Source organism: Schistocerca piceifrons, chromosome X (genome assembly GCF_021461385.2).
Source record: "Schistocerca piceifrons isolate TAMUIC-IGC-003096 chromosome X, iqSchPice1.1, whole genome shotgun sequence".
Lineage (NCBI taxonomy): Eukaryota > Metazoa > Arthropoda > Insecta > Orthoptera > Acrididae > Schistocerca > Schistocerca piceifrons.
The window spans coordinates 590,596,664-590,623,976 of NC_060149.1; the positions used below are offsets into that span (position 1 = coordinate 590,596,664).

The window sequence follows — 27,313 nt, forward strand, 5'->3', positions numbered from 1 at the left end:
TCTGGGAACGATCCTACAAATAGCTAGCTCAGATTCCACCCCGCGAGTGAGGCTTTCCACCTTCACCAACTCCGCCAACCATCTGTATGAACTGAGGATGACCTCTGAAACCATATGGCAGGAGTCATTGGTGCCGACATGATCACAATTTGCAGTCGGGTGCACCCAGTGCTCTCTATCGCCGCCGGCAGGGCTTCCTCCACATCTCGGATGAGACCCCATGGCAAGCAGACAAAGTGAACACTGGCCTTCTTTCCTGACCTTTCCGCTATTTCCCTAAGGGGCTCCATCACCCACCTAACATTGGAGCTCCCAATCACTAATAAAACCCTCCCCCCGTGTGCCTGCTTGGACCTTGCTGAAGGAGCGGCAGCATGTCTACTCACAGGCAGAGTGGGCGATGCCATACGGCGAGCCTCCACATTTACCCTCCGCCTCGTGCAATGTGAATGCCGCTGTACCACCTGCCACTCCCCTTGAGGTGGGGGGGGGGGGGGAGGGTTGCCCAACCACGCCCGGTACCCGCGAGGATGTCTCACAGAAGCATGTAGCACCTGGGGTGTACCATGCGATGCACCAGACTCCCCACTGCTACTACACTCCGAGGCAGCAGCCTGAAGATGGCTGACCGCAGCCATCATCATGCTCAGCTGTTCACGAACAGTGGCCAGCTCCTCATGCCTTTGTACACAGCAGTTACACATCCTATCCATCCTAAGAAATCAACAATTTACTGTAGAGAGTTAATCGACTTTTAACTAGACTGCTAATTCAGTAAAGGTGGCTGATAGCTGACTAAACTGTGGTTACTAGACACTTCTTGTTGGAAACAATGAAAATAAACACCACCTGACTCTGGACTGTATTCAAAACAAACACAAAATCTATGGAACACTGTTATTAGTACTCGAAAATTAAAGCTTCCTAAAAACAAAAACACACGGAAAAAGAAGTGACAAGTAAGAAAAACACAGTTAATACTTAAATTTACTTAGCTTGCTGCACAGCAGATGTGAAGCAGACGGCAGTTACAACAACACTCATGGTAGCACCCTTAATTGTTCATCAAGAGTGCCAGACTTTATGCAATTAAATTTTTATTTGGGGCGGTTGGATGAACTCTGAGATGTACAAATGGAAGGTGAATATGTGACATGAATTGCTTGGTCGCATCGTGGAAGTTACCCATGTGAACTATTGGAAATGTAGTCAAACATAACACATTCTGCTGAATGATGGGCTTCATGTTCAATACTTAGTAGCAAAACAGAACATTCAACTCAACAATTGTGAGAAGTAATTCTGGAGGAAAACTTCAGAATTCCTCCTGAAGGCACAATTATATATCAAAACATTTTCATCCTTTGAGACTATATACATTGCGGATAAGAAGAAAATTTAAAACATGCATATATTGCAAGGCGAACTTGATACACTCTTTTTACTACCCAAGAAAGCATAATATGTAAAATATAAAAAATCTTATGTGTGTTTTTGATGACAAAAAAGACAATCAAACTAAAATTCTATCATCATTCACAAAATTGCTGACCAACATTACAGAGATTGGCATAAAAAGACTGAGCTTCTAGCACTTAATAGCATAAAATACATTCCACAGCCTATCATAATAAGAACAAGTATAGAAAATACAAAGGGGCAACAAACACCTCTTTTCTAAAACACATGAACTTTGCTAATGAACTTACAAACAAACATAACATAAAGCAGTACCATGAAGACATTCATTATGTATTCAGTATGAGGCATTTTGAATCAGAAAATTGTCACACTTGTAAAAAGAACTTAAAACAGAGCAACATATATATCCATTTCTATGGAAAATGGAATAACCAGACAAATGAACAAAATAATCACTATACCAACAATATCACAGACTACAAACAGAATACATTTTTAGAAGGCAGCTATAAATAAACGTATTGTAAGAAGAAGTAAATCAAACACTAAAATAAAGTGTAAATTAAAGGCAGCGATATGTGATCTGTATTCAGTTCGTAATGTTTGTAGTTACATTAGTTAACATAGTTGTATCATTGTATTTTAAGCATTTGAAGTCAGAAAAACTGAAAAGAGTGTTTCATACAGGAAGCTGTTCATTATTTAATGCACATGATGAAATGCACATTCAAGATATTAACGGTATTGTCCAAGTGATTTTTCCTGTGCTGTTGGGTAACTCCTGGGTATTCTCAGTTCCTATCATGGAGGTACATAGTTTGATTAGAGTTCAAACCAAGTCCCTTTGTTCAGAACGTACTCCCATTTGTCACATGGGAACACTACCAAAAGGTGTATAATTCCACAAAGTGGGGTTTTTGTGTTTGGAATCCAATACTACCTTGGAAATGACAAAGAAAATAGTTCCAGGGCTCTTGCTCATCCCTCCAAACAACTTCAAAATTAAACTCAGGTTCTTTGTATTTAATTTTGTAGTAAAAACTCACTAAGTAGGGCAGTCAGGTTATAAAACTGTCCTTCACTGCCTTCTGGAGGTAACAGTAGAAAACAAATCGCATTGTAGTGCACAGTACAAGAGCACTTAAATCTTTTATAGCTATATCATCATACATCATATTAAATGGGAATTATGATAGTATTACAATTAAACATATGGTTCTTTATGGTGTTCTGAGCCTCATGTAGCCTCATGCACTCAGCATTAAACTCTGACCTGGCTCAGATATTACTTGGACCAACCTGGGTTTTTGTGCATCACAAATGGCATTCCAGATTGTAAAAACAGATTATAACTAAGAGCTTTCTGCTCTAGCTTTATTTTTTTATGGTTAACTTTTAAACAGTCTTTAGGATTTCTTGTATGGTATTCATTACTGATGAGAGACCTGTGATACATCTGTGAAACATCAGGCAAATATTTCAGACCTGCATCAGTGACAGAATACTATCAACTTTGCAACATTTAGCATCTAAATTCAGGCGTGTAGTATTCAGTATAAACAAAAGAAAATTCACACATGACTATCACACACTGTGTGGCATCAGTACTTTTAATTGTGGCACTTCATTAAACTGGGTTTCCACATGCATGGATTACCTACACATGCATGCCCCCACCACCACTCACATAAGTCAACTTTCATGTGGAAACACCCTACTTGCACACTGTTATGCCAACTTAGGCATAAGTTACAAAAGCTAAAAGAAGTGTAACTTTATTGCACATTGTCGCTTCCCCCACCATCACCTATGAGCTCCAGCAGCTAACTACGTGGATCTGCTCTTGTTTGTTGAACAGTACATGTCTTGAAAAATTTGGTTGTGTACGTGTATTGTTAGTGTCATGACAAAATAATAGGTTTAGTCTTCAACTAAATATATAAATACTTTTTAAAGTGGCAAAATGTTCTTAAACCATGAGTAGGAATCTCATCCAGCATTCAGCAATTCCTTACAATCATTTATTTGTAATAAAGTTACTCAGCACCGTTTGAAGTGAGATTTGGATTTGAAAAATACTGTAACTAAGAATGTGGACTTTCTGAAATTAATATCACTGCAGAACAGTCAGCATTGTAAAAGTAAGGTAATGTTCTGTCTTCTGACCCTAGATGGGCCAGTTGGACATAACCTCCACTACTAGTCAGTTAAGCTCAGTATTGTAAAGGCGTATTTTTATTTGATTATAATAATAATTTTCTGCTTTAGTCACTGAAAATACATTTTATGCTGAAGCATAAAGAGAACATTTACTTGTGCGTTTAGAGATTTAAAGCTACTCTTGACCCTAATTAAAATTCTGTGTAGGTACAACATTGTTAATATTGATGCAATCACTGTTTTGCACAGTACTACAAAGTTTGGTTACAAAATTAGTACTGTACCAGTAAATGAAATGTTATATTTAAAGAACCTGTGACATAGCACAGTCTTAACACAAAGCAGAAGTACTGAGACAAAAACCTTAATTTCCAATGTACCTTTGGTGTATTCTAGATAGCATCCAAGTACTTTACACAAAAATTTAGATACAGTGCTGATTGGAATGTGATATGTGTTGCAGTTATGATAGTGTCTCCAGTTGTTGGATATCACAATTTTCCTTGTATTTTAATGCAAGCTGACAGGAAATCTCGCATATATTTATCAGATTTTTGTATAGAACCAGAAATGTGTCTCAAAAGGAATTAATAATTGATTTTAAATTCACAAATGATTTTTGTGCACAGCAGATAGTTCTATTATTAACGTACTGGACATATCCATACAATTTCTGCAACATACCCATTTCCATACCCAACATTTGTGCACCCATATTTCTTTATCAGCATCAGTATAAGCCCATTGGCTAAAGCTGTAGAACCATATTAACTCCTTTACAAATGAGAGAAGTTAGTTTCACCAGCTTACCAGTAAGCTTTGGCTGACACTGGCTTTTGCCTACCAATTTGTCACCATTTTGAGTCTTGTAAGTGGCGTTTCCAACTTCGGTTTGTGGATACACCAACTTGCATGTAAGGATAGCAATGGGGGATGCACATGTAAGTAATTCATGTCTGTCGAGTCCTGGCCTTATTCTTCAGCATAACAAAATGCAAAGAATAAATATGACACTCAGATGTAAAGATTATTTTAAAAAATGTTAACTAGACTGGATTTTAAGCCATTATGAAACAAAAGAAGTTACACATTTCTCAGAAATCACTGAACATGTGAAAACAGAACACTGTAACTTGGATAGTAGGAAAAGCAAAAAATGCAGAAAAGGAAAGAGGGAAAATTTGTCTCTTTCCTTAACCTCTTAACCATATATTGAACAGATTATCTGTATTGTAGCAGCACCACAGTTTAAGATAGGGAAGTTAGATTTGGTGCAGTATTTCGGAGCGCACAAGTTACAGCCGGGTGCGGGCTGGATTGCAGTAAGTTACGCTGACCAGCGGTTGCGAAGTGGAATGGAGGCCACAGGGGCCATGGAACCGCTGAAAAGCATAAATGCAGCGGTTCACTTGTCGCAAGCTATAGGATGAAGGGGCCCATTGGCGCAACCATAGTGTGGGGCGTACGTGACTCGGAGCGATGCGTTAGCGAAACAGAGCCGCGAAGCTGAGTATAAATAGGTGTGGTTTTCTAACGAGATTGATTCAAGTGTGGCAGCTCTCCTGGATGGCAGGGTGTGTCACACTACCGGTGACACACAGCAACTGATGGGGCGACAGTGTCCCAGTCCACGGTGGGTCGTTGGTTTGACCCTCTGAGGCCGACGCAGGGTCTGCAGCAAGCCAGGGCAGACCAATCTTTAGGTCGCTACCGCAGACAGTTGTCTCAGCTCCCAACACACGGCGGAGACTTACAAGGCAAGGGCCGCAGGTTCGGACACTGGAACGGAAGTGGTCATTGCCGCCGCATTCCCAGCTATGCCAGCCGAGGAAGAAACAACAGCGCGGCCGGCTACAGCTCCCGACGGAGCAGCGTGGAGTCAACGGGGATGGTGGCCGCTGAGTCGGCTGATAGCGCAGCCATCCTGACGTAATTGGAACTCTGCAGCTGGCGTACAAGGTCAGCTTGACACAGTGTGTTGCACAGGCTGCTGGGGGTACTACCTCAGCAATGCAGGGCCTGTGACACAGACCGAGGTCAACGAAGCTCTGTAGTGGAAAAAATAAATTATTTGAAAAGCTCGGACGAGTTTTAATATGGCACCTCCTGGCACCAATCCACTACATTTGGTGTTGGTATAGCGGACATCATCTGTCCAGTATGACATTTGAGTCCACCGCCTGCAGTACAGTCACAAAATGTGGCGAGTGCTGTAAAAATTGTTCTTTTGAGTGTTGGACGTTTTCTTACTTGTTGGTGTTTTGAGTATGGCTTGCCAAGCCACGTTTTAGATGTTTGTGTGGGCATAGTATTTTTGTTGTCAGAATAAGTGTTAGTATGTTCAGGGAGTAAATTGTTTTGTGTCGTTTAATTACTTTTGTGTTAATTTGAGTATGATGTTACTGAGCATGATGATACAGAGTTTTAGGAAGTCAGATTTTTCTTGTACTTAAATGATTTTGTCAGGACTAACTGAGAACGAAAGCAACACAAGATGTGTCGGAACCAGAAGCGGTACGGATTTTAATGGAAATGATAGCACAATTGACAGTGGAAAATACACAGTTGAGAAATGAATTAACATCTAGAAGTGAGCGGGAAACCGCATCTGATCAGTCGTTGTTGCCTAGGGTGGAGGGGATTGATCCAGCCGCCGCAAGTTTGATTATTCCATTTTCTGGAAAAGCATCTGAGGACGTGCTTTCATTTGTGGAGGACTTGGAAATTTCAGCTGCGATGAATGGTTGGTCTGATGAACAGTTGTTACATGTAACCAAAATTAGACTAACGGGTGAAGCAAAAACATATGTAAGGTGTTCTGAGGGCTTATGGAAGGCAGGACAGTTTAAGCAGTTAAAGGAAGGGCTTTTACAAAGGTACAAGAAACAGAATAGCGCTCGGTACTTTAGGGAGAGGTTAAGTACAGTGACAAAGAGACAGGGGGAGAGGGTGGATAAATTTGCGGACAGAATAAGAGAAATTAATGAGTACACTTATGAGTTGGGTCAGAGCGATGAAGAAAATAGTGTTCTGTTGCAGGAGGCCAAGCAAAGGGCACTTGATGTATTTTTGAGAGGGTTACCGGTGCATATGTCATGGAAAGTCCTTGAAGGGACTCCGAAAGATTTGTATTCGGCCATTCAGCTGGTAATTCAGTGTGAGGAAATAGACGTGGCAACAGGAGTACACGAGAGGCAAACAGTATTTGCAGTGGGTATAAAATGTTATAAGTGTGGTCGTACGAGACATGTACAGAGGCAATGTACCCAGTCAGCAAGGAACAGGGGAAGGGGTGAAATCAGCAGCGTGGAGGATGGAGAAATGGTGATAGGAGAAGTGGACAAGTGTTAAACAACAGAGGGGGCCCAAAACCTACATAAAGGAGCTCCTGTTTAATTTCAGTGCTACAAATATGTATGTAGAGATGGGATGTTCAGTGGTAGGATCCATAGGAACTAAAAAGTTTAAGATTTTGTTGGACACAGGGGTGCAAGTGTCAGTGGCTACTAAGAATATAATGGGAAGAAGGAAGTTAGACCCACCACATTATAAGTTGCGTGGAGTGGGGGATAAGGAGGTCATGCCTTTGGGGTCGGTGACAGTTGACTTTCGCATAGGGAAAGTCCAATTTAATGCATGCATGGAGGTAGTACCATGGGTGAGCAAGGGCTACGACTTGATCCTAGGAGTAGATTTCTTGCATCAACATCATGCCAAAATTGACCTTGGACAACGAACTGTGGAACTTTGTGGAATGTTATTTCCACTAGGGGAAACTGTTGTCAATGCAGAGCTGTCACGAGGGGCATTCAATGTAATGATCAAACCAATTGAACTGCGTACATTAGCATTAAGGCTTAATTCGCATGAGTGTGTGTCTAGTGGCACCGGGAAGTCGCTTTGGGTAAGTGTGGAGTCGAATCCACCTGTGGGTACAGTATGTGTTACTGAACCATTGGAGGATAATGAAGATTTGGGTTCACTGGGTTGTTTTGTGAAATGTAGTGTGGTACGCGTACAGGAGGGGAACAACGGGCGAGTAGTTCCCATGAATGTGGATAATTTTAGCGCGGTACACGTGAATTTGAGGAAAGGAGTTTTAGTAGCAAATTTGGATGTGCCAGATGATGAAGACTGGTAGTCGAGAGGTCAGCAAAGCGATCAACTACTAACTGCTGATAGAACTGCATTGCATGACAAAATTAAGCATTTGAAAGGAGAAGAAAGGGAGCAGATGGAAGAATTATTGTGGGAGTTTAAGGATTTGTTTTTGCCACAAGGGCCGTTACCAGCAACTCCATTAGTTCAACACAGGATAACAACAGGGAATGAAGCACCCGTTTACCATAAACCATATAGGATACCGTGGTATTTGCAGCCGATTGTGGAGGATTTCATTGATCAGCAGCTTGCGGACGGTATTATAGAGCATAGTAATAGTTGCTGGGGAGCAGGCATTGTCATTGTGCCTAAAAAATCTGTGGATGGAATTAAGAAATACCGGTTCTGTTGTGACTACCGATACCTCAACAATAAGACGGTAACGGATGCATACTCCATTCCAAACATATCAGAGACTTTGGATCACTTAGGACAGTGCCAGTACTTTTCTACGATGGATTTGACAAGTGGTTATCATCAGTTAGAGGTGGCGCCAGAGAATCGTCCAAACACTGCTTTGTCTACTCCTGGAGGCCATAACCAGTTCATTAGAATGCCATTCGGTTTGAAAAATGCTCTGGCAACGTTTCAGAGGTTGCTAGACAGTGTCTTGTCTATTTGGATGATATTATAGTGTTTTCAAGTAGTTTGGAGCAACATAGACAGCAGTTAAAGGAAGTCTTTATGAGGTTAACAGCAGCTCGTTTGATGTTGAGCCTGGAAAAGTGTCATTTTGCGTTAGAAGAAGTAAAATATTTGGGTCATATTATCAGTAAGGATGGAGTGCGAACAGATCCAAGGTTGGTACATGCTGTAAGGGATTTTCGGGAACTGAAAACAGTTAAGGAAGTGCGGTCATTCATTGAAATTTGCAATTTCTATCAAAAGTTCGTGAAGGGTTTTGCAGATTTAGCACAACCGTTGACGCGATTGTTATGGAAGAGTGTAAAATTCGAGTGGACAAAAGAGTGTCAAAAAGTGTTTGACAAACTGAAAGAAGTGTTAACATCAAGTCCGGTTCTTGTGTTTCCAGATTTTGAAAAGGAGTTTATACTAGTATGCGATGCATCAAATCAAGCATTAGGGTGTGTTCTTAGTCAGGAAATTGATGGGAAAGAACATCCTGTAGCCTATGCATCTACGCAGTTGAATGCAACAGAGAAGAATTACTCAACAACAGAGAGGGAGATGCTTAGTGTAATCTATGGAATCACATATTTTAAATGTTATTTATATGGGAGAAGATTTCGGGTAGTGACAGATCATGCTGCGTTGAAGTGGTTGTTGGGGTTTAAGGCTCTGTCTACTAGACTCGCTAGATGGGCTGTGAGGCTTACTGAATTCGACTACGAGGTGGTGCACAAGCCTGGGAAGAAGCACGGTAATGCGGATGCACTAAGTAGGAAGGTGGCAAAAGTAGAAGTCATAGGTTATGACCTAGCAGTATGGTAAAAATTACAGGGCGCGGACAATAAATGTAAACTGTATCGGACACAGCCACAGTTTAATATGTACGATGGTCTTCTGTGCAGGGAAACGAAGTTAAGGCCAAGGGTAGTAGTGCCAGCGAAGTTGAGGGATGAGGTTTTAAAGGAAGCACATGATCACGTGTTATCTGGTCATGGAGGGTGTAGAGCGATGAACAGGAGAGTGGCAGAGAGGTATTGGTGGAGAGGTAGGAAAGGAGATGTGGATCAGTATGTCAAGAATTACATACCATGTGCTCAGAGAGCAGATTTGAGTCGGTAACATATACAGCTACAACGATTACTGGAAGCAACATGTCCATTCTCTTTCCTGGGGATTGATGTCTTAGGACCTTTCAGGTGAACACCATTGGGGAACATTCATTCTGACAATAATAAACCATTTTTCAAAGTATGTGGAGATGGTGGCTATGCCAAATCAGCAGGCAGCAATGGTCATGCAAGCATTAGTAAATAACTGGATTTTGAAGTTTGGTGTACCAGAGACAATAATTACTGACCAAGGGACCAACTTCATGTCAGATTTAATGAAGGAACTGCGTAAATTATTGAACGTAAAGAAGTTGAGGATGAGCGCGTTGCATCCACAGGCAAATGGAAGGACAGAACGGGTACACAGAACAATTGGGAAGATGCTGAGTTTTTATGTGGATTCTCATCACCATCAGTGGCACGAGTATTTTAAGCATATTGTATGCACATACAATCCAAAAGTTCACACAAATACTGGTTTGTCTCCGTATGAGGTAGTGTATGGGCGAAAAATGCCATCACCATTTGATTTAGTGAAGCTAAAGAAGGAAGGACTGGTGAATCTGTACATCAGTTCACGAGAACAATTCGGGACGTTTGGAAACGAGCACAAAAGGTGAAAACAAAGGCTTTGGAAAGGCAGGAAGACGCAGTAAAGGGGAAAGGAAGTTTATTGCAGTATAAGGTGGGGCAATGGGTAATGCTGTCCAGTCCCTATACGCAAAAAGGGAAAACAAAGAAGTTCCTCACAAGGTATCAAGGGCCATACCAAGTTGTTGAAACCACATCTCCCGTTAATGTTAAGCTTCAGCTGCCAACTAGAACAATGATAGTACACGTTGGGCGATTACGGCGATTTAAGGGTTGCCCGGATATGATTCCAGGCATGTCACAGGAGGTGAAGAGGAAGAAAGAGAGAGTGTAGAGAGGTGCTAAGTGCAAAGAAAACCAGGAAGATAGAGTACAACATGAAGTACTGTATGCTTTGCATTCTAGAAAGTAGTAGAGTATTTGTAGTTTTTTTTTGTTTTCGTGTTATGGATCATTGGGTTTGTGTAAATTAATTAGGCATTGTATTTTATACGTGTTTCCGAGTATTGTGAGCCTGCTAAGGGCAGCAGTCTTTTTGAAGAGGGAGGAAGGGTGATGGGGATCCCTGTCCTCAGGTCACTGAATAGGGAAGTGTAGAGTATGACATATGCGGAGTGTTGTTGGAGAAATAAATACATCTGAGTAAATTTTGCAGCAAAGCCGTAATAAATATGTATTGAACGATGTCAGAGTCATACGATTTCCTCTTTAAACTTTTTAGTTATCGACAGTGCTGGATCAGAAAAGTTGTGTTCATATAATGTAAATTTAGGGATGAAAGTAGTCACACAATCAGTGTTGAGTTTGAATCAAAAAATAGTGAATGCTGGAAGAAAATCTGTGAAGCTACAAATGTGGGACACGCACACGGTGCAGTTATTTTTAGCTAGGGGGAAAGGAATAGACTGTCTAAGGGACATCGTGGGGCCAAAATTGAAGTAGCAACGAGTCGGGATGCATTGGATCTTCTCCACCTACGAGAATTTGATATAGTAGCAAGTTGTTTTGAGCAAGGAGTGTTTACGGAAGCGAAACGTATGGAGCTCGAAGGAAGCGGAATTTTAATCAATGGAACTAAGTGTAACATAATAGGACCAACCTTCCACCTGTCAGCATCAATTTCAGGAGTCACACAATTGAATGTTACGCAGCCACGGCTGTACTGGCCAGAAACCAATTTAGAGTTTTTGCCAAGGCAGAATCTGACCTTGTTAAATCCAACTCTGGAGCCAGGTCTGTTGAGATCCATAAATCAGTTAATTATAGAGCAAGAGCGGCGCATATCAGCCGAACATCTTGTTAAACATGTCATGCAGTATGGGGAAAGGCAATGGCAAATAATGATCATTTTGAGCACCACTGTGCCAAGTGTCATCGCAGCCTTAACTTTGTTATGTGTTGTTTACTTTCTGTTCAGGCGGAGAGCTAATTCCAAAAGGGAACCAAGGGTAGTCCAAGCCCCAGAGAATTGGATACCGAGGGTGTGAGACATGTAGGTAAGGGGTTGATCAAGCAGTGGTCGTCCAGTAAGGAATTTTTACGTTTTGTTTTATGTCATGGTTTTAAGGGGGCACTAGACCACATTTAAGCTTTCTAGTAGTACGTAAGAATGTCATAAGTGCCAATCCAAACAAGTTTAAGAGTTAATTAAAGGACGACCTGGGGACCAGGTCTTTCCGAAGAGGGGAATAATCTAGCGGCACCACAGTTTAAGATAGGGAAGTTAGATTTGGTGCAGTATTTCGGAGCGCACAAGTTACAGCTGGGTGTGGGCTGGATTGCAGTAAGTTACGCTGACCAGCAGTTGCGAAGTGGAATGGAGGCCACAGTGACCGTGGAACCACTGAAAAGCGTAAACGCAGTGGTTCACATGTCGCAAGCTATAGGACGAAGGGGCCCACTGGTGCAACCGTGGTGTTGAGTGTACGTGACTCAGAGTGATGTGTTAGCGAAACAGAGTCGCGAAGCCGAGTATAAATAGGTGTGGTTTTCTAATGAGATTGATTCGAATGTGGCAGCTCTCCTGGACGGCAGGGCATGTCACACTACCAGCGACACATGGCAACAGATGGGGCAACAGCATCCCAGTCCACGGTGGGTCGTTGGTTCGACCCGCTGAGGCCGATGCGGGATCCGCAACCAGCCAGGGCGGGCCACTCTTTGGGTCGCTACCGCGGACAGTCGTCTCAGCTCCCGACACACGCCGGAGACTTACAAGCAAGGGCCGCAGGTTCGGACACCGGAATGGGAGAGGTCATTGCTGCCGCATTCCCAGCTACACCAGCCGAGGAAGAAGCAGCAGCGCAGCAGTGGCTACGGCTCCCGGCGGAGCATTGCAGAGTCAACGGGGACGGTGGCTGCTGAGTCGGCTGTCAGCGCAGCCACCCTGACGTAATTGGAACTCTGCAGCTGGCATACAAGGCCGGCTTGACATAGTGCGTTGCACAGGCCATTGGGGGTACTACCTCAGCAATGCGGGGCCTGTGACACGGACCGAGGTCAACGAAGCTCTGTAGTGGAAAAAATAAATCATTTGAAAAGCTCGGACGAGTTTTAATATGGTACCTCCTGGCACCCATCCACTACAGTATTTTTGCTGTGGACTTGTCGCACAACAATAAGGTGCATGATAAAAATGTTACAGCAAAGATGGGGTTTTGTTTAACCATATCAATGTCAATATAAAATTCTCATTATACTTGTATCTCACTGCTCTACTAAGGATGACAGTGGAAGGGTACACAAAATAAGAAGTGATAGTAGGCATCTTTCATAGAACAGTGTACTCTAATACTCATTCAGTTTGAGTTCGAGTTTGACGCATATGAATACTTTCACATCAATATAATTGCTTCCATGAGCACAAAATACATGAAATCCAGCAACATCAGAATTCATTTCTGCCTTGAATTTATAATAATATTTCATTTTCAACTTCAATTATTGCAGTCTCCCATGATGCAGCTGAGGAAACAGAAGCACTCCAGGCAAATGCCGGGATGGTTCCTCTGAAAGGGCACGGCCGACTTCCTTCCCTAATCCGATGAGACCGATGACCACGCTGTCTGGTCTCCTTCCCCAAACAACCAACCAACCAACCAATTTGGCATTTGTTGCTTGCTGCTTTCATTTAATGGCCAGCAGTGTGGATGGTACTTTAAAAAAAATGAAAATAACGTATAAAACAAAAATAAAAATGTATATACATTTGATAGCTATTGTAAAACACAGTATTCTATATGTTAGTATGAGTGAAAGGAAGTAGCTAAGCGGCTTCAATAATTTAAACACACACACACACACACACACACACAGCCAAATTATTGTGTTTTGATAATGATATAATAGCCTCAAGTTGGGATTTTAGACACAATGCAATAGGTGAATGGTTGTGATGGTTGTACATAGTTAACATATGAAGTCTTAATCTTATTAAAATTCCTATTATATTGAAAAATTCCCTAACTGATTAATAATGTATGCCAGTCCAATAGCAAAATGCAGACTATTTTAGGCAGTTCTTTTATAGACTGCACTATCAACAGTACTTCAAAACTTGCTTTACAGCTTCAACTTAAAAGTACATCTGTCCCAATTTCAACGCCTATGTGCTAAGTACAAGAAATAGCAGTGTTGAGCAGTATGTTCTAGAAATAAATGTTTGCAGTCACAAAGTAAATGAAATGCCATATCAAATTATGGCTGGCTCTGAGCACTATGGGACTTAACATCTGTGGTCATCAGTCCCCTAGAACTTAGAACTACTTAAACCTAACTAACCTAAGGACATCACACACATCCCTGCCTGAGGCAGGATTTGAACCTGCGACCGTAGCAGTCCCGCAGTTCTGGACTGAGTGCCTAGAACCGCTAGACCACCGCGGCCGGCTATCAAAATATCCTGGATGTTCAGATGGATGGTGAAATAAAAATCAATGTCAATACAAACAAAGCGTGTGTACAATCTGTTCACTAACAGTTGTTTGGCAGAGTTTGCTGCAAATATCAATAAACTATTTGCACAATAACAGCAAAGCAATAAGAATATTGTGTTAAGTTGCAAAACTATTGATTATATAGACACAAATCACCAAACTAAGGATCCCCAAAATTCAAAACAAATCTAAGATGTTCCTTCATCTGTCAGTTTATCTACAAACTGTGCACATGTGTCAATTATGGAATTAATAATTCGATTAATACTATTACAAATAATTTTTATTGTAAGTACATGATGGTAATTATTTTTCTCGGAGTTAGCCATGTGTTTAATGGTTAGTACAACATAAAGAAACAATTTATAAGCTGCCACTCTCTATTGCATTGACTAAGTGATTCATCATTGTCTGCTGTAACTTACTATATACCTTTTGTTCCACATTTTGTGTGCCTGTGCCTGTGTGTGTGTGTGTGTGTGTGTGTGTGTGTGTGTGTGTGTGTGTGTGTGTGACGGCTCACGGCTACATATAGGGAATTCTTAGAAAGACATTAAGTGAATGGTTTCTGACAGTTTCTGTATGTTGTAGTGGTGGTAGTAGTTTTATTCACCAGTAAATAACTTTACAGCCAGCCGGGGTGGCCAAGCGGTTAAAGGCGCTACAGTCTGGAACCGCACGACCGCTACGGTCGCAGGTTCGAATCCTGCCTCGGGCATGGATGTGTGTGATGTCCTTAGGTTAGTTAGGTTTAAGTAGTTCTAAGTTCTAGGGGACTGATGACCTTAGAAGTTTATTCCCATAGTGCTCAGAGCCATTTGAACCATTTTGAACCAAATAACTTTACAGGGATGTTAGACTTTCCATGATATTACAGATTATGAACAAAAAATGTAATCCATGTATATAGTCATTTGCATACTTAATTTATAGTTCTAGTTTGGAAAGGTTAAGACATGTAGTTAGTCATGGTCTTATAGTAAAAACCATCTGGGCATTTGCCTGAAGTGTTTCAGGGAAGTTATAAAAAACCTATAGAGGATGGCCAGATAGGGATTAGAGCCTCCATCTTTCTGAATACAAGGGTCATCTGTCAACAATAGTGAAATCTCACTCAGATTATCCCAAGTGTTCAACACAGTTTTGCTTACATCTTCTTGCAAGGAAATTGTTTCATAATGTAAAAAACTAGTGCTACACTACTCATTCATTTCTTAACACCCAATAACACATTACTTTCACTATCCTGTGATATCAGAACCATAACAAGTGACATCAGAACCATAAAAATGCTGTTCCTTTTCAGTTTTTGTATTGCATTCAGTATCCCTCCATAATTAGTGAGGTGATGAGATCAGAAAAATGTTAAGATGATCATATTATCCATTGCAGAGGTTTGATGCAAGATTGTTGAGAAGAAACTTTTAAAGTGCAAAAGTTTGTAGTGAAATGATGACGTTGTTTTATTGTCTTTTGCTTTTGTTAAAGTTTTTGCCAAACCCCTACTCTGTGGTACCCTTCACTGTATAGAATGTATGGCTTACAGGTACTTTTCAGCTGTCGTTTAAAATAAGACTGTTTTAGTAATCTCTTTAATCTCCTCAGACAGTTTATTGTACAACTTCATTCCCTTGAGGAAGATTGTGTTTGAGTTTTTTGTTTATTATTTATTGGCAAATGTAGTTCTAGTCTGGATCTTGTTCCACAGTCATACATAGAACAAATTTTGCAGTAATTATCAAAGTTCTTCTAATGTGCATAACTGATTACTAAATGTACTCACATGTAATTAAAATTCCCTATGTTTTGAACAGATCTTTACAACAAGTGTGAGTGCAATTTTTGGTTATTATTTCATGGTCCTTTTCAGTAGTTTGAAATCTATATTCATATTTTATGCATGTTGTTGTTGTTGTGGTCTTCAGTCCTGAGACTGGTTTGATGCAGCTCTCCATGCTACTCTATCCTGTGCAAGCTTCTTCATCTCCCAGTACCTACTGCAACCTACATCCTTCTGAATCTGCTTAGTGTATTCATCTCTTGGTCTCCCCCTACGATTTTTACCCTCCACGCTGCCCTCCAATACTAAATTGGTGATCCCTTGGTGCCTCAAAACATGTCCTACCAGCCGATCCCTTCTTCTAGTCAAGTTGTGCCACAAACTTCTCTTCTCCCCAATCCTATTCAATACCTCCTCATTAGTTACATGATCTACCCACCTTATCTTCAGCATTCTTCTGTAGCACCACATTTCGAAAGCCTCTTTTCTCTTCTTGTCCAAACTAGTTATCGTCCATGTTTCACTTCCATACATGGCTACACTCCATACAAATACTTTCAGAAACGACTTCCTGACACTTAAATCTATACTCGATGTTAACAAATTTCTCTTCTTCAGAAACGATTTCCTTGCCATTGCCAGTCTACATTTTATATCCTCTCTACTTCGACCATCATCAGTTATTTTAATCCCTAAATAGCAAAACTCCTTTACTACTTTAAGTGTCTCATTTCCTAATCTAATTCCCTCAGAATCACCCGATTTAATTTGACTACATTCCATAATCCTCGTTTTGCTTTTGTTGATGTTCATCTTATATCCTCCTTTCAAGACACTGTCCATTCCGTTCAACTGTTCTTCCAAGTCCTTTGCTGTCTCTGACAGAATTACAATGTCATCGGTGAACCTCAAAGTTTTTATTTCTTCTCCATGAATTTTAATACCTACTCCGAAATTTTCTTTTGTGCATATGTTTCCAAAAAGAGAAGTCTGTAGTTCAGAACTGTGTGTACATACAAATACATCTTCACCTTAGTGGGCACCACAGCCCAGCATTTATTAAATGGAGATAGCATTTTTCCACTTAGGCTGTAGTTGTTTAGAGCTCTTCTTCATTCCACTCTCAATAAAAACTTAAAAAGTTAAAGTTAGTTTTGGAACAAAGAAATGGTTTACATAAATACTGGATAATTTCAGAATGCTATCTTTATTTAATATGTATGAATAATATGCAACTAAAAAGCATTGGTCATTACACAGTTCTGAGAGGACTGTAAGGGTATGAAATGCTAAAGACATTCTGTTTGCTAGCATCTCTTCAGTTTAAAAATGTGTCTGTTTTACATACTTGATTTAACAGTGCATTTTTCCCTTCTTCAGACTAGAATTTCTGAAGTTTTCCATTGTGTCCAATGTAACTTGATTGCATATTGAGTAACTGTAAACCTCCTTGAGTGTTCACTTACTTTCTCTTCAATGACTTTTCTTGATTTTTAATCACTGTACTGTTGTTGTCACCAGGAACAATACTTTGGTACCCATGACTATTGCTATTGGGAAAGTCATTGATGTTTATTAGGAACATGCTGGTTGTAATGTGATACCCTCCAGGACTCTTGCATTAATGTAATTTAGTTCTGATAAGTGTTTCGCTCCCAACAGATACCCCTCCGTTGTGGTTGTACCTACGGTACGGCTATCTGTATCGCTGAGGCACGCAAGCCTCCCCACCAACGGCAAGGTCCATGGTTCATGGGGAGGTTCCTGTGGTTCCTGAAGAGGGGCAGCAGCCTTTTCAGTAGTTGCAAGGGCAACAGTCTGGATGATTGACTGATCTGGCCTTGTAACAATAACCAAAACGGCCTTGCTGTGCTGGTACTGCGAACGGCTGAAAGCAAGGGGAAACTACGGCCGTAATTTTTCTCGAGGGCATGCAGCTTTAGTGTATGATTACATGATGATGGCGTCCTCTTGGGTAAAATATTCCAGAGGTAAAATAGTCCCCCATTCGGATCTCCGGGCGGGGACTACTCAAGAGGATGTCGTTATCAGGAGAAAGAAAACTGGCGTTCTATGGATCGGAGCATGGAACGTCAGGTCCCTTAATCGGGCAGGTAGGTTAGAAAATTTGAAAAGGGAAATGGATAGGTTAAAGTTAGATATAGTGGGAATTAGTGAAGTTCGGTGGCAGGAGGAACAAGACTTCTGGTCAGGTGACTACAGGGTTATAAACACAAAGTCAAATAGGGGTAATGCAGGAGTAGGTTTAATAATAAATAGGAAAATAAGAACGCAGGTAAGCTACTACAAACAGCTTAGTGAACGCATTATTGTGGCCAAGATAGATACGAAGCCCACACCTACTACAGTAGTACAAGTTTATATGCCAACTAGCTCTGCAGATGACGAAGAAATTGAAGAAATGTATGATGAAATAAAAGAAATTATTCAGATTGTGAAGGGAGACGAAAACTTATTAGTCATGGGTGACTGGAATTCGAGTGTAGGAAAAGGGAGAGAAGGAAATGTAGTAGGTGAATATGGATTGGGGCTAAGAAATGAAAGAGGAAGCCGCCTGGTAGAAGTTTGCACAGAGCACAACTTAATCATAGCTAACACTTGGTTTAAGAATCATGATAGAAGGTTGTATACATGGAAGAACCCTGGAGATACTAAAAGGTATCAGATAGATTATATAATGGTAAGACAGAGATTTAGGAACCAGGTTTTAAATTGTAAGACATTTCCAGGGGCAGATGCGGACTCTGACCACAATCTATTGGTTATGACCTGTAGATTAAAACTGAAGAAACTGCAAAAAGGTGGGAATTTAAGGAGATGGGACCTGGATAAACTGAAAGAACCAGAGGTTGTACAGAGTTTCAGGGAGAGCATAAGGGAACAATTGACAGGAATGGGGGAAAGAAATACAGTAGAAGAAGAATGGGTAGCTTTGAGGGATGAAGTAGTGAAGGCAGCAGAGGATCAAGTAGGTAAAAAGACAAGGGCTAGTAGAAATCCTTGGGTAACAGAAGAAATATTGAATTTAATTGATGAAAGTAGAAAATATAAAAATGCAGTAAATGAAGCAGGCAAAAAGGAATACAAACGTCTCAAAAATGAGATCGACAGGAAGTGCAAAATGGCTAAGCAGGGATGGCTAGAGGACAAATGTAAGGATGTAGAGGCTTATCTCACTAGGGGTAAGATAGATACTGCCTACAGGAAAATTAAAGAGACCTTTGGAGATAAGAGAACCACTTGTATGAACATCAAGAGCTCTGATGGAAACCCAGTTCTAAGCAAAGAAGGGAAAGCAGAAAGGTGGAAGGAGTATATAGAGGGTCTATACAAGGGCGAGGTACTTGAGGGCAATATTATGGAAATGGAAGAGGATGTAGATGAAGATGAAATGGGAGATACGATACTGCGTGAAGAGTTTGACAGAGCACTGAAAGACCTGAGTCGAAACAAGGCCGCCGGAGTAGACAACATTCCATTGGAACTACTGACGGCCTTGGGAGAGCCAGTCCTGACAAAACTCTACCATCTGGTGAGCAAGATGTATGAAACAGGCGAAATACCCTCAGACTTCAAGAAGAATATAATAATTCCAATCCCAAAGAAAGCAGGTGTTGACAGATGTGAGAATTACCGAACAATCAGTTTAATAAGCCACAGCTGCAAAATACTAACACGAATTCTTTACAGACGAATGGAAAAACTAGTAGAAACCTCGGGGAAGATCAGTTTGGATTCCGTAGAAATACTGGAACACGTGAGGCAATACTGACCTTACGACTTATCTTAGAAGAAAGATTAAGGAAAGGCAAACCTACGTTTCTAGCATTTGTAGCCTTAGAGAAAGCTTTTGACAATGTTGACTGGAATACTCTCTTTCAAATTCTAAAGGTGGCAGGGGTAAAATACAGGGAGCGAAAGGCTATTTACAATTTGTACAGAAACCAGATGGCAGTTATAAGAGTCGAGGGACATGAAAGGGAAGCAGTGGTTGGGAAGGGAGTAAGACAGGGTTGTAGCCTCTCCCCGATGTTATTCAATCTGTATATTGAGCAGGCAGTAAAGGAAACAAAAGAAAAATTCGGAGTAGGTATTAAAATCCATGGAGAAGAAATAAAAACGTTGAGGTTTGCCGATGACATTGTAATTCTGTCAGAGACAGCAAAGGACTTGGAAGAGCAGTTGAATGGAATGGATGGTGTCTTGAAGGGAGGATATAAGATGAACATCAACAAAGGCAAAACGAGGATAATGGAATGTAGTCGAATTAAGTCGGGTGATGTTGAGGGTATTAGATTAGGAAATGAGACACTTAAAGTAGTAAAGGAGTTTTGCTATTTGGGGAGCAAAATAACTGATGATGGTCGAAGTAGAGAGGATATAAAATGTAGACTGGCAATGGCAAGGAAAGCGTTTCTGAAGAAGAGAAATTTGTTAACATCGAGTATAGATTTAAGTGTGAGGAAGTCATTTCTGAAAGTATTTGTATGGAGTGTAGCCATGTATGGAAGTGAAACATGGACGGTAAATAGTTTGGACAAGAAGAGAATAGAAGCTTTCGAAATGTGGTGCTACAGAAGAATGCTGAAGATTAGATGGGTAGACCACATAACTAATGAGGAGGTACTGAATAGGATTGGGGAGAAGAGGAGTTTGTGGCACAACTTGACCAGAAGAAGGGATCGGTTGGTAGGGCATGTTCTGAGGCATCAAGGTATCACCAATTTAGTATTGGAGGGCAGCGTGGAGGGTAAAAATCGTAGCGGGAGACCAAGAGATGAATACACTAAGCAGATTCAGAAGGATGTAGGTTGCAGTAGGTACTGGGAGATGAAGAAGCTTGCACAGGATAGAACAGCATGGAGAGCTGAATCAAACCAGTCTCAGGACTGAAGACCACAACAACAACAAGTGTTTCACTAAAATTTTATGTTATTTCTGCTACTTGCATCCTATCTGCTATGTATGTTTGAAACTGGTCATTAGCTACAATTGACACAATGTGCGAAAGAATTACCCTTCAAAATCTCTTCGTAATATATGGCATACGGCTTCTGTACAATTTTGAAAAAAACATTTACAATGAGCATTTCATTTAGTGTGATGGCAAAAAACTTCCTTACACTAAGAAATTATTTTCTAAAGTAGCACTAATTAAAATTGTATATCCAAACTGTTCTCTGTTTTTGTCTTTACTGTGTGTTAACAGGCTAATGATGAAACTTAGGATACAGACACAATAGGAGTTGTCTGATATGCCAGAAACATTGTATAATACAACTTCCTGTTCACTTTAGAAGTAACCCTACATAAATGTAGTAAATTTTACTATACTCATGAAACAGTGTGGTGTAAGTTGAATATGACCTAAGAGAAATGTTATAACATTCTCAAGAAGAATTCAGTATGCACCCAATTATTCATTGCAATAAACAACCTGCTGCATGAAAAGAAGTCTGTAAAAGATATGATGGATAATCAAAAGAAACATGTGTTTACATTAAAACAAAAATTAGAATTACTTGACAAATTTGTGCAGGGGGAAACTGCTGCAAGACAGTGTGTTGATTATGATAATGCAGAATAAGCAGAAAATGCGGGATTGTCTTGGGAAATGAGATTCTAGTTCTAGACCATCTGTACAAAAAAGCATGAAGAGATCTACATTTGATGAATTAGATGCTGCTCTTTTACAATGGTTAAGCCAAAAAACAAGCGGAAGGTGTCTCTTGGGTTAGAGATGGAATTTAAGGCCTCATCTGGATGGCTAACCAGATTCAAACAACATCATGGGATTTGTGAACTTATTGTATGATAAGAGCGGCTTAATTCAAATGTTGTGGCAGCTGACTCCTTCTGGGAAAGTTTCCAGAAATTTGTGGAACAAGAGAACTTCGCGCCACACCAAATTCATAATGTAAATGAATCTGGTCTGTATTGGAAATATCTACCAATCAGAACCCTTGCTTTTATAAACAAAATTTCATGCTCCTGGATATAAGCCATCTAAAGAACACGTTACAATTTTGTGCACCACCACTGTTTCTGGAAACCACAAAGTGAAACTACCAGTGACTGGAAAATCATAATAATAAATAAAAAAACAAGCATTCAAGGATATCACAGCTAATGATCTTCCTGTAAATTATTACAGCCAAAAGGGAGCATGGATGGATAGCGAAATTTTCAAAAACTGGTTCCACACACATTTCATACCACAAGTTTGTAACTTCTAGAGGAGAAAGGATTTCCACAGAAGCTTGCTCTCTTGCTTGGTAACACCCCTTCACATTCTGATGAGAAGTAACTTGTATCTGGTGATGGTCTCATCATACCTAAGTTTTTATGTCCTAATGTGACTGTCGTTATACACCATTGGTAAAACAGCACTACTGGGCTGGTCTACTGAGAATACTAATTGATGAGGATGATTTGGTGGTATTCTGCAAGAAGTTGACAATTCTAGATGCAATGCCTAGAATTTCTGATACCTGGCAAGAAGTTAACCCACATTCACTAATTTGTTCATGGAGGAAAATTCTTCCAGATATAGAAGAAACTTGAATGAATGGCTGAAGATTAACACATGTGAATCTGGCTTCCAATACATGAGTAATGCCAAAATTATGACTGTTGCTTCCAAACAAAACAAAGAGGAGGACAGTGAATGTGGAAATGGGGTTGAAGACAGTGACCCTGTCAGTAATTGTACCACATTGCAATGTGTTGATACTCTTCTAGATTACATGGGCCAGAGCTGTGAGGATGGGGTGTGAGTCGTGCTTGGGTAGCTCAGTTGGTAGAGCACTTGCCCATGAAAGGCAAAGGTCCTGAGTTTGAGTCTTGGTCCGGCACACAGTTTTAATCTGTCAGGAAGTTTCAAAGAATACATGCTTGGAAATATCTCAATTATTCATGTTTTTTGATTATTTGTGCATCTTCCCCTCACGTTACCCTGAGTAATCAGGTGTATACTGCATCTTCAATAAATCTTTTTAAATAATCAAGGCCATTCTCTGATTATTGATTGTGTTTTTAATGAATAAATATATTATGATAAGGCCACTAGGCTATTCATAAAATGTGATGGAACTCTTCTCAGTTTTCATGGAATTAGTTATAACATTGATTATTACACTGAACTGTGAAGTTCAAAAACAGACAGATACAGATTTAGCATTTATCTTTAGGAGAAATACAGTATCTCGCAAAACAGTCAATAGAAACATAATAGTAGATGAGAACACTCAACGTTTTTGGACCAGCGTGTTCCCCCATAGTCTATTACCCACCCAATTTCTGTTTCCTGCCAGAACCAGTCACCTTTTTTTTCCCAAAAGCTAGGAGTGCTATTGTTTATTTTTATGCACTTGTGTTGGACATACTGGGAGTTGAGCCTCCTGGAAGTACGACTATCCCATCTGTCCCTGTATGAACTTGACAATTTTCTGTGTACAAGTTTCATGTTTATATACTGATAACACTAAATGTTGTATTGAATGGATGTAGTGTGAATGCAATTAGCTATTTCTTATTAATATGGGGTTAATTTAAACAAATGATGTTTAGTTAATCACACATTTGGCACCATACAAAGTAATGATGAAAATTCTCCCTGATTAAGGGACTTGAGGAAAACAGACAAATTTTTGGGACTCTCATAAAGTATCTTTAGAATACTAAATGGTACTGCACTCTTTTGAGCTTGAGCACGTGTTGAAATACTCCCTTTGAATGAGGGGGTGGATTGAAGGAAAAGGGGGTGGGAAGTGATTTCAGTTGTACTGTTTCTTCAAATGACTGCATTTTCTGTTTCTCTACTGTGGTAAACTTGGAACATGTGATTTGACTGCATATTTAATCAAAACTGAGTGTTTAGAAAAAAAGGCATGGCACAGAACCAATCATAGATATTTTCAAAAACAAACTCATTGTGTTGGTTTTTTTCAATAAAATTGTATATTTTTACTACAAATGTAACTCTTATTAATGAAAACACTTTTACATTACTATTTGAAGTTATCTTTCTATAACCAAAAAAACTGAGTTTGCTGCAACATTGTTGTTCTAACTACAAACACAATAAAAAACATGGTCGACAGCATATGTAGAATACTGTTTAGAGAACATACACAAGACTGCCGGACAGAGCTATTGTATGGTTATATGAGTAGCGTTTGTCCCCCAGGGACTGCTTGCTATCAGCGCCTCTGGTGGGGGCCCAGAGCAGCTGAACGGTGTGCTACTCAAATGGAAGCACCTATCAACATGCATGACAGTAGTGGTGGTGGAGGTGCAGTAATGTGTGGGTTACTACAATTATACTTTATTTTCTGATACATGTTCAAATGCTCACACTTACCTCTTGGTAGCCATCAATATGTATTCAATAAAAATTAATAAACCTCATGGTTACCAGATGCAAGTCTTTCAAGTTGGTGCCTCTTGAGCTACTAGTGTGTCGATTTCACCACTCACTTTCTTGAGCAACTTCTAGTTTGATGTTACAAGGCAAGGTGTACTTCACTGCCAACTGTTCCATGGCCTAAAGATGTAAAGTGATCACCAATAATGAACCTAGGACCTTTGTAATAATCAACAGTGTTTACTTCTAACATAAGAAGGTTTTCAATTTATACAGACCTTACCTGAGTCTGTTGGTGAGATTATTTAGTTCACAAAACATGACACATTTCTTCCTGGAGCACTGTATAATGTTGGGAGTTAACAGCATGTACATCTACTATTCATTATGAATAGAAAATAAAGCCTCTGTTATGAGTCAACCAGTGCCCAAATTGAACACGAAGTCACATAACAGTTTCATGAGGCATGCACTGCAGGAAAAGCATTGATAATTTCTTGAGCTTCATGAGACATGCACTATTTCCTATCCTTAGACTACAGGGCTTTTTCTTACATTTTCTTGAGCTCTAAAAATGGTGAGATATGATTAGCAGAGGTGTGAATCTCTGCCCCAAATGTTGACTGCTGTGGGACTGAGGGATGAGGAGTAGTGCAAAGGGAATAAGGGAATACACCTTTCCTCCTTCATGCAGTGGTGCAGCCTATATATAATGCTGTTTGAACATGCCAGTGCAAAACAAAATGAAACACAGGATTCACCATTAATTAGCTGCACACTATCATATTGTTTTATCTCAAAGGCTGTCAGTAAATGGAAAAAGTATTAGCTGCCTGAATATTTTTTCCTGTTGAGGACTAGACACAGTGAATCCTGCAGGGTTGTCCATAAATCTGTAAAAGTATAAGGGGATGGAGATCTCTTACGAACAGCGTGTTGCAAGGCATCCCAACTATGCTCAATAATATTCATGTCTGGGGAGTTTGGTGGCCAGCGGAAATGTTTGAACTCAGAAGAGTGTTCCTGGAGCCACTCTGTAGCAATACTGGACGTGTGGGGTGTCACATTGTCCTGCTGGAACTGCCCAAGTTTGTCTGAGTGCATAATGGATATGAATGGATGCAGGTGATCAGACAGGATGCTTACATACGTGTCACCTGTCAGAGTCATATCTAGACGTATCAGGGGTCCCATATCACTCCAGCTGCACACACCCCACACCACTACAGAGCCTCCACCAGCTTGAACAGTCCCCTGCTGACATGTAGGGTCCATGGATTCATGAGGCTTTCTCTATACCCGTACACTTCCATCCGCTTGATACAATTTGAAATAAGACTTGTCCGACGAGGCAAAATGTTTCCAGTCATCTACAGTCCAATGTTAGTGTTTACAGGTCCAGGCAAAATATAAAGCTTTGGGTCATGCAGTCATCAAGGCTACACGAGTGGGCCTTCAGCTCCTAAAGCCCATATCATTGATGTTTCACTGAATGGTTTGCATGCTGACACTTGGTGATGGCCCAACATTGAAATCTGCAGCAGTTTGTGGGAGGATTGCACTTCTGTCACATTGAATGATTCTCTTCAGTCATTGTTGGTTCCATTCTTGAAGGATCCTTTTTCTGGCTGCAGTGATGTTGGAGATTTGATGTTTCACCAGATTCCTGAAATTCATGGTACATTCGTGAAAAGGCTGTATGTGAAAATCGTCACTTTCTCGCTACCTCAGAGATGCTGTGTCCCATCGCTCATGTGCTGACTATAATACCATGTTAAAACTCACTTACATCTTGGTAACCTGTCATTGTAGCAGCAGAAACTGATCTAACAACTGCGCTAGACACTTGTCATATATGGGTGTTGCCGACTGCAGCGCCATATTCTGCCTGTTTACATATCTCTTTATTTGAATACGCACCCCTATACCAGTTTCTTTGGCACTTCAGTGTATTTTAACACACCAACAGGAAAGATCCCAAAGTTGCAAGCACAGCTAGAAACAGACAAAACGTTACTCTGCAACAAGAATAGCAAAATCTTTGTGTGTGTATTCCCTAATAATTATTTACTGTCAAAAAATAATAATGGTATACAAAATAGTTATTAACTGCTGTTAATTTACAGAAAGAAGATTCACTCTGTGACAGAATGTACACTGATTTGAAAAGACCTGGCATGTTAAAACTGTATGCTGAACTGGAATTCAAACCTGGGACCTTTGCCTTTCACTGGCAGGTGAAACTGAGCTATCCAAGAATGACTCATGACCCATACAGCTTTAGTTCTGCTAGTACCTATTAATTTATTTCACATGGCGATAATCCGAACATGAATAGATGTTACTGGTGGGACTGTCAATGACACTAATTAATTACTTAAGTAATTCATGCATCGTCATGTTCTGTAGCCTTCATCATGAAGGAAAACTTTCAGGGATGTGGAACAAGAGAAGGTATATATGAAGAAAGACAAACAGCTGAAACAAACTGGATTAACTAATATTCAGATGCTATATACAGTCTGTGCTTATTCAGGTAACGTGATAAAGGCAAATTATCACAAAAGTATAGTTTTTAACCACATGGTTTTAGCATATTACCTGATGAATAGTTGTGGTTAGATATTCAGCACTCAGTCACTGACCCTGCTGGAAGGTATCTGTAAGACTCAGTTAAAATATTACAGGAGGAAGTGTTTATGTCCCAAATGCATGTCTGAAAAATGATTGAGTAATACAAAAGTTACAACTCTCTTAAAAATTACTACTTACTCCATTATTGTAAATAACTCTTGTTTATCCTTTTGGCCTACTTCTTTCTTATCATTTATATGACTACATTGCTATTATTTAAGAACAACAGGTGCCTGTGTGTTGTACAAATAAAGGCCAGGTTAAAATTAATGTTGGTACTTGGCATGCAGTTAACAGGAATCTATATAATTGAGTAATTTGTAGGAGGAATGGCTAATTTTTTTTATACTTCTTTTTCAAATTTTAGGTGTCCTTGATGATCTGACAGATAAGTTAATTTCTCTATGTCCTATACATTACGGAAAAGTGAAAACAGTCTGTAATAAAAAGCCTGATGATATTCACACAACTTGCTGAATGAATAGTCAGAGAAATCAGGTATTTA

General features: G+C 40.1%; 1 protein-coding gene across 1 annotated transcript in view; it reads left to right on the plus strand.

The window, feature by feature from the left end:
* Positions 1-27,313, plus strand: part of LOC124721143 (patched domain-containing protein 3-like) — a 631,834-nt gene that overhangs the window by 582,467 nt on the left and 22,054 nt on the right. The gene's annotated exons all lie outside the window — the stretch shown is intronic.